Source organism: Hypanus sabinus, unplaced genomic scaffold (assembly GCF_030144855.1).
Source record: "Hypanus sabinus isolate sHypSab1 unplaced genomic scaffold, sHypSab1.hap1 scaffold_1062, whole genome shotgun sequence".
In the NCBI taxonomy this organism is placed as follows: Eukaryota; Metazoa; Chordata; class Chondrichthyes; order Myliobatiformes; family Dasyatidae; genus Hypanus; species Hypanus sabinus.
The window spans coordinates 26,399-35,195 of NW_026779117.1; positions in this window are offsets into that span (position 1 = coordinate 26,399).

Consider the following 8,797-nt stretch of genomic DNA (forward strand, 5'->3'; position numbering starts at 1 on the left):
CGGAGCCTTGCTCTGTCTAGATAAGGAACTGTCTATCATTGTTTTCAACTGTCTCTGTGTCCAGGTCTTCGCTAGGTGGGTCCGGCCGTTGCCGCTGCCTTGTGTTGGGAACCGTCTCTATGTCCAATCCTTCGCTAGATCCAGTGCCTAGACGCTACCTCGTGTCGGGAACAGTCATTCTATGTTCTGTCTACGATTCCCGGCCTTAAGTCCGGCTCCCATGGAGGGCTCCTGACTGTGTGTAGAGCCCAGGCCTCTAGTCCTGTTCCTAAGGAGGGGTCCCGGCTCTGTGTTCCTGTTCTCTCTGGACCAAGGCTCTCGTTCCCTGTTCTCTCTAGATTAAGGCTCTGTGTTCCTGCTCTCTCAAGACCCAGGCTCTGTGTTCCTGCTCTCTCAAGACCCAGGCTGTGTGTTCAGGTGTCCCAAGATCGACTCAAGGCTTCATGTTCTTGCTCTGTCCGTGTGCATCGTCCTGTGCAGGAGTTCTATGTCTGCTTCTGCAGCCAAGACTCGAAGAACGGAAGCCTCGCCTAGTCCTGCAGCCAAGCCTCAAAGGACCCAAGCCACTTCCAGTCCTGTAGCCATGTCATTTCCTCCCCTAATTCCGGGGTCCGAACCCGAGTCAAGACCCAGGTTCTAGGTCCTTGTCCGGTCTCTGGCACAGAGTCCAAGCCCAGGCTCCTAGTTCCCAGTTCCTTGTCCTGGTCCCGCATTCCTGTCCAAAGTCCTAGCCCAAGTCTGTATTCCTGTCCCAGCTCCTAGTCTGTGTCCTTTCCCGTCGCTAACCTTAGTCCAGTCCAGTTCCGAGTACTTGAATTTGGATCCGCTCCCAGCGCCTACCTTATGACAGAACAGTCCAGCAAAGCACAGCCCCAGCGACAGAGACACTGTCGTGTTACTCTCACCACCCTGGGTTCTCGCCTGTTGAATGTCCCCCCACTTGTCCGTGTCGTCAAAAGTTTGGGGAAGATTTTTAGGTCGACAGGTGGCTCCCATGGGGGCTGGGAGGTGAGGGGTGAGGTAATGTCATGGTCTGGTCCGTGAAGTCCGCATTCCGTTTCGCAGTCCGGCCCATCGTTCCTTCTTCCAGGTTTTATTTGTTCTGTTTGGCGCTCTAATTGAGGCAGCTGGTTCTCATTTTGGGCGGGATCCATAAACAGCTCCTGGATTCAGCTCCATTTGCTGGACTGTTCTCTTCCCTTCACCATCCTACTGAAGCCTCGCCTGCGTACTCGTTTGTATCGCTGTCAAGTTCTATCGCCGGAGCAAGAACGGAGCCTTGCGGTGTTTAGATAAGGAACTGTCTCTGTGTCCATGTCTTCGCCAGGTAGGTCCTGCCATTTGCAGGTACCGCGTGTTGGGAACAGTCTGTTTTCACGCCCTAGTTGTTGCTCCCTGGGAGGGTCCTGACTTTGTGTAGAGCCCGGCCCCAAGTCGTGTTCCTAAGGTGGGGTCCCGGCTTTGTGTTCCATGTCCCTGTGTTCCATTCTCTATCAAGACCTAGGCTCTGTGTTCCTGGTCTCTCTAGACCAAGGCCCAGTGGTCCTGGTCTTCTAGACCAAGGTTCCGTCTTCCTTGTCTCTCTAGATCAGGGCTCAGTGTTCCTTGTCTCTCCAGACCAAGGCTCAGTGGTCCTGGTAACACTAGACCAAGGCACCGTGTTCCTGGTCTCTGTAGACCAAGGCACAGTGGTCCTGGTCTCTCTAGACCAAGAGTCTGTGTTCCTTGTCTTTCTAGACCAGGGCTCAGTTGTCCTGCTTTCTCGGGACCAAGTCTCCGTGGTCGGGTATCCCGAGGCTTTGGGTTCTTGCCCTGTTCATGTGCATCGCCATGTGCAGGAGTTCCATGTCTAGTCCTGCAGCCAAGCCTCACCTAGTCCTATAGCCAAACCTCGAAGAACCCACGCCATATTCAGTCCTCTAGCCACGTCATGTCCTCGCCTAGTTCCGGGGTCCGGGTTCGAGTCAGGACCAAGGTTCTGGCTCCTTGTCCAGTCTCTGTCTCGGAGTCCAAATCAAGGCTTCTAGTTCCCAGTTCCTTGTCTTCGTCCCACTTCCCTATCCAAATTCTGTGTTCCTTTCTCAATTCCTAGTCTGTGTCCTGTCCCGTCCCTAACTCTATTCCAGTTCAGTTCCTAGTACTTCAGTGTCTGTGTCTTGCATTTGGGTCCGCTCCCAGCGCCCACCTTATGACATGAATTGAAACGAACATAGAAACAATCGGAGCAAGGGTGATTTTATCAAAGCCCACTGTACACGTTGATGCACCAGTCGCTTAGAAATATCTGAATAACTGAATTGAAGGTGAGCCTGCTCCACAGTCAGAGAATTCGTCTTCTGCAATCTCAGGAGACATCCCCGTGTTTTCTTTGTCAATCACTTATCGATTCTGACATTTTGCAAATATTTCAGACGCCTGAAGCACGTCATCGGGATATAAATGTTCTACTCACGTGAATGGTCTAAGCCAGGATTTGATAATTCTTTGTGTATTGTTTACAACAATGCTTATTTTTCTCTACAATACTCATTGATTGAAAATGAAGAACAAATAAACAAGGTTGATTTGCTATTTATTTACCAAACGCTGACGCCAAATATGTATTTCGATACTGCGGGAAAAGCACTTCTCCCGCCCGTGCTCGTTTCGCCACCATCCAGCCCGAATGAGCTTCTACCTTCGTGACACTCACTGAACGAGGGACAGGAATACGAGGAAAGTCGAGCAGTATTCAGTCAGCGAAACTGTCATGGCCCCATCTGGCAATTTCCCACCTCAGCAATTGGGCCTCAATCGCCTTGTCTGATTCCCAATCATTCCCAGTTCCACTAATGGCACACGCCCGCACCCGTCAGTAAATGCAGGATTAAAACCCTGCAATCACAGCAAGGAGCTGCCCGTCTCCGACGCCACGCCTGTGTCCGGCACCGGCGGTCGTCCGCAGCCACGCCGCTGCAACAGAAACCTACTCTTTGCTCATGGGAAGCTCCTGGAAACACACGTCGATGATGTTGTTTGAGAGTTTATAGAGATTACGTCGCACCACAATGTTGGGAGGGCAGATGCTTGTGGCAGAGTGACGATGCCAAGTAAGGGATGTAGAAGTCCGGATTGAGGTGAGAGAACTAGGATACAAATGAGTCAAAATATTCAGGGATGTCTCCGTCGTCAAGCTGTGACGCGCAGAGGCATGGATAAGAATGGCAAAGAAATAGTCAGAGATGCTTTCCGTGAACATCCTCGACGGTTGTCTTTCTGATGTGTCCGTCCACGTTCCGACCATCACCAGTGACGTCACCTGGGGAGACAGTACACAGTCCATGTTGACTACGCAGGCAACCCAAGGGAGCTACTGTTGTGGAGGAGAAATACGAGTGGTGTTTTCTCAGTCCGTCTCAATCATCGTGACAAAGCAACTTTTCATACGATTTACATGCTTCATATCATCCCCCCGCCGCACGAAAACTTTTCTTTTGGTCATGAATATCTCGCTTCCCATCGCCGCCTGACTCTCGCCCAGCACTGTTACGTCATCAAAATGCGACGTGTACGCGGGAACAATCAGGACCCTCCACGACTCATAGTCTTGAACGTAATGGATATGTTGCATTTGCAGGGAACAGTTTGCGTCGACAGCCCAATATTTTGTTCACCTACCTCTTCCGATCACTGTAAGCAGATCGATCGCCCAGATTAATTGTCTGTAAACGTGAGGAAATCATCGTGATTAGCAAAAGAATATATTGTCAAAATCTGGACGTGGTAGAAGGGATCGGGAAGAATATTGGAAAGGACCTGCCCGTATTTAACAAACTGGCCCTGAATTAAACCGCGGAACAGCCGGGCCATGATGGAAAGAGGATTTACTGAGACACACGGTTATTAGATATTGCAGGAGGAACCAGACGTGCATAAGAGTCAGGAGAAGATTTAGGCAATCCCGACATGGAGCCCGCTCCGCCATTCCATCATACCTGATTTACTTTCAGCCTCATCCCCATTCACCCGCCTTCACTGTAGAACATTCGGCGCTTCATAACTCAGGACTTTGGCCTCCACAATAAATAGCACAGATAGGCCACGCTCTGACTAATGATATGCCTCCTTATCTCTCCGTTCCAAAGGGAGTTCACTCTCCTCTCAAGCTGTGCTCTTTGGTCTGAGCCACTCCTAAGATGAGAGATATTTTCTCCACGCCACTCTGTACAGGGATGTGTCAAGGAAGGCTCTCTCCCAAACGACAGCGGGTAGAGGACAGAGTCATTAAACGCTCTTCATCCCTTTACGCTCTCACTCCTGAGACCCATCTCGTTTATTTCCTCTCGACCGTCTCCAAGACATCCCGTCCTTTCTTAGATGAGGGCTTCAAAACTTCTTAAAATTCTCGGAATGGGTTCTGTCAAGAACCATAGAACACGGAAAACAGGTCATTCGGCCCTTCCAGTCTGTGCCGAAACTTTATTCCGCTAGTCCCAGTGACCTGCACCCAGTCCTTAAACCTTCAGATCTCTCCAATCCATGTACCTGTCCGTTTATTCTTAAAACTTGAGTGAGCCCGCATTTACCACGTCCGATGGCAGCTCGTTCCACACACCCACCACTCTCTGGGTGAAGATGTTCCCCCTAATGTTCCCCTAAAAGCCTTTCCCCTTCCATCCTGAAGCCATGTCCTTTCGTATTTATCTGCCCTAATCTAAGGGGAAAGAGCTTATTCAGATTTACTCTGCCTATACCCCTCATAATTTTGTAAACTATCAAATCTCCCCTCATTCTTCTATGCTCCAAGGAATGAAGTCCTAACCGGTTCAATCTTTCCCTGTAACTCATCTCCTGAAGACCCAGCAACATCTTGGTAAATCTCTGCACTCTTTGAATCTTACTGATATCCTTCCTGTAGTTGTGTGACCAGAACTCCGCACAATATTCCAAATTTGACTTCACCAATGTCTTATCCAACCTCCGTATAGCATTCCAACTCCTATACTCAATACTTTGATTTATGAATGCCAGGATGCCAAAAGCCTTCTTTACAACCCTGTCCACCTGTGACGCCACTTTCATTGAATTATTCCCAGATCCCTTTGTTCCTCCGCTCTCTTCAGCGCCCTACCGTTTACTGTGTAACTACCTTGATTTTTCCTTCCAAAATGCAACTCCTCACACATGTCTACATTAAATTCCATCTGCCATTTTCTGGCCCATTTTTCCAGTTGGTGCAGATCCCTCTGCAAGCTTTGAAAGCCTTCCTCGCTGTTCCCAACCCCTCCAGTCTTAGTGTCACCAGCAAACTTGCTGATCCATTTTATCACACTATCATCTAGATAATTGATATAAACAACAAACAACAATGGTCCCAGCACAAATCCCTGAGACACACCACTAGTCACAGGCCTCCAGTCTGAGAAGCAATCATCCACTACCACTCTCTGTCTTCTCACACACAGCCAATTTCAAATCCAGTTTACAACCGCTCCATGGATGCCTAGTATCTGAACCTTCTGAACTAACCTCCCATGGGGAACTTTGTCAAATGCCTTACTAGAGTCCATGTAGACGACATCCACAGGTTTTTCGTCATCTACTTTCTTGGTAACCTCCTCTAAAAACTCTACGGGATTCGTTAAACTCGATCTACAACGCGCAAAGCCATGCTGACTATCCTTAATCAGCCCTTGGCAGTCCAAATCCTTGTATATCCGATATCTCAGAACACCTTCCAATAATTTACCTGCTACTGATGTCAGGTTCACCAGCCTGCAATTACCTGGTTTACTTTTGGAGCCTTTTTTGTACAAGGGAACAACATGAGCTACCCTCCACTCCTGCGATACGCGACCGAGGCTAAGGATATTTTAAATAATTCTGCCAGGGCCCCTGTAATTTCTACACTAGTCTCCCTCAAGTAACACGTCAGGCCTGGAGGATTTATCCTTCTTTATTCGCTGTAAGGAAGCAAGCAATTCTTCCTCTTTAATCTCTATGTTTCCCCTCTTTCCATGTACGCTATGCCAGTTATGCATTTAAAATGACTTTAAAATCCTGCGAATCCCATCGTTTCATTTTTGTGCTCCGTACCTGTCAAAATCAATCATAACATTGCAATTTCCTTCCTTCCTTCCCACTAATTCAACATAAAAGATAGACATTCAGGGATCCTGCACTACAACACCAAAGTCGATTTACACGTCCGATTTATAAATTCGATCTCTTTTGTAAAATAGGCTGCCGCTTCACACTTCCTGTCAAAGTGCACGAACAAATTCCTCCATATACTAGATTTTATTTGTCTTTGTTTGTCTGTCGCCCTCATTGTTCCTCGATGCTTCCTGAGTCCTGAACACTGCCGACAACTACCTTTGTATCGTCCCCAGTCCTGGCCACTTCGTTGTCAAGATTATTGGCTGCAAACGTGGAAAGCGGCGGCCGAGCGCCGACTCCCACAGAACAGCACTGGTCAACGGCAGCCCATTGGAAACATCTCCCATTCAGTCCGCCTCTTTCCTTCCTCCCACTCGGCGAAACCTCTGTTTTCCGCCATGTAACACCACGCGCTCTGACATTCAGTGGCCCGATGTGCGGTAACTTGTGAAAGGCCTTCTAGAAGTCCAGGCGCACAGCACCCTCGGACTCTTTGTTGTCGCTTGCGCATGTTATTTCCTCCAAGAATTCCAACAGCATTGCCAGGCAAGATTTTCCCAGGGGCAAACATGGCTGCCTGCGACCTGCTTTGTCTCCTGCCTCCCAGTGTCCGGAAACCTCTTCGTTCATCGTGTAATCTGAAGCCACCCTGTCATTTGAGCCCCTTTCTTCATGAAGAGCAGACTGATATTTGCAACTTCCCAGTCCCCAAGATCAGTTCAACGACAACGTGAAACTTTGAATATCAGTGCTACATCTACTACATCTTCAGCGGCCCATTTCGGAATCCTGAGGTGTAGATCATCTCGTCCATTTAGTCCCGGTGACTGATCTACCTTTTTCCCTTTCAGCTTCCCATCAATCTTCCCCTTATTATAGTGACTGCCATCACTTCCGGGTCCTGACACTGACATATTACTGCTGTGCTCAACAGTGCAGACTATCGGATGTCTCATTTCAGGGTCTGTTTCTTACTCAATGAAGTGGAAACAGTTACTTCAAAAAAGAGATTGACGCAAATATTCCTCTTACCATATAAGTGTGGAATTCACCCTGTACATTGTTATTTGCGCTCTGCGAAGAGAAAAAGGCGATTTTTTTATCGTGCCTTTAAACAAGTGAACAATAATTGTTTTCTGACTCTGCACATATATGCCCCGAGGGTATCAATGTACACATTCGTTGCTGCTTGTATCTGATTGGCATCGTTACCCGTTCGATGCACCGCGTGTTTCTGAGTCAGTGTGAGTGCAAAGCATATAATGTCTCTGACATCAGGAATGCTTCCGAATGTCACTCAATCATTCGTCAATATTCAGTCACACAGGAGCATGATGAATTTTACTTGAGGAGGAATTCGCCTTCAGAACCATTCCTGCTGAGAGATTTCCCTGGATCAGAACGTTCACCAGGCGAATTCAGATCCATTCACCTTGAGAGATAAATCTGAATGAGAACGTGTACGTGGCCGATTGGGGATGTGGACCCGTGGCCTCAGGCTGTTTACCGAAAGCTGCTGTTTCTGTTAAACGCTCACAGAGATCACTGTTGATCACAGACAGAAATGTACAAACCTGACGCTGGCTTCACTCTGTGTGTGATTGTGGAGTCTCCGCCGTTACTCACATTGATCTGACATGATAAACGACTCTTTCGTGAAAGAGTAGGTATGATTTAGCATTGTACAGGAAATACGTATTGTGTGGAAAATTCCGCAGGTGCTGGAAGCCCAGAGTAACACGCACAAAATGCCGGAGGAATTCAGTGAGTCAGGCTGTATTAATAGAATTTACAGATCCGTTTACATTTTGTCCGAACCCTTCTACTGGGCTGGGAAGGGGGCAGGAAGACGCCTGAACAAAATGGTGGGGAGGTGGAGGAGGACAGGCTGGGAGCTGATAGGTGAGGCCTGATGAGTCGGAATGCGAAAGGCTGAAGAAAAAGTAATCAGATTGCAGAGGCGAGTGTGCCACAGGAGAATGGGAAGGAGGGGCACCAGCGGGAGTTGATGGGCAGATGAGGAGAACAGATAAGAGGCCAGAGTGGACAACAGAAGAAGAGGGAACTGAACAAAAGTACCTGTGGGATAAGCTCATCAGATCTGTGTCTACTTTGCGGAATATGATGTGCTGTTGATCAATTAACTGAACATGAGATCTGGGATCGATCATCCAGGACCTTATTAAATGCCCAATGAGAGCAGAATGGCCCAATGGGCTCTACCGGTCACATTACTTATGTTCTCACCTTCCCTTTGCAAACCAATGGCTGAATTCATGACCATCCTTACCTGTTCATTCCTCGGGAAATTCACATAGCTTGGGGATGCGTTCACGGCGTTTGTATCCAAGGTGCCTGTGGGGGATAAACAGATATGTCACAGCGGCGAAGAGCATCAGGAGCCGTTGTTGAACACAGCCGACGTCAATCCGACCAGAAACAAAGCTCCATTAACAGCATGAGCTTCCATACCACCAATCGCTAGAACCAGGAAGTCAGGGCCGATATTCATCAATATGAAGAGAAATTAAGTTGTATTCCATTCCTCCGCTGATAATGTAATCTTGAGCAGAAAATATCACCTTATTTAAATGGAAAATTCAGCGGCAAAGGTCGCATAATTCGTGGCCATTCGCGAGGTTAAAAACTTCCAGCTTTT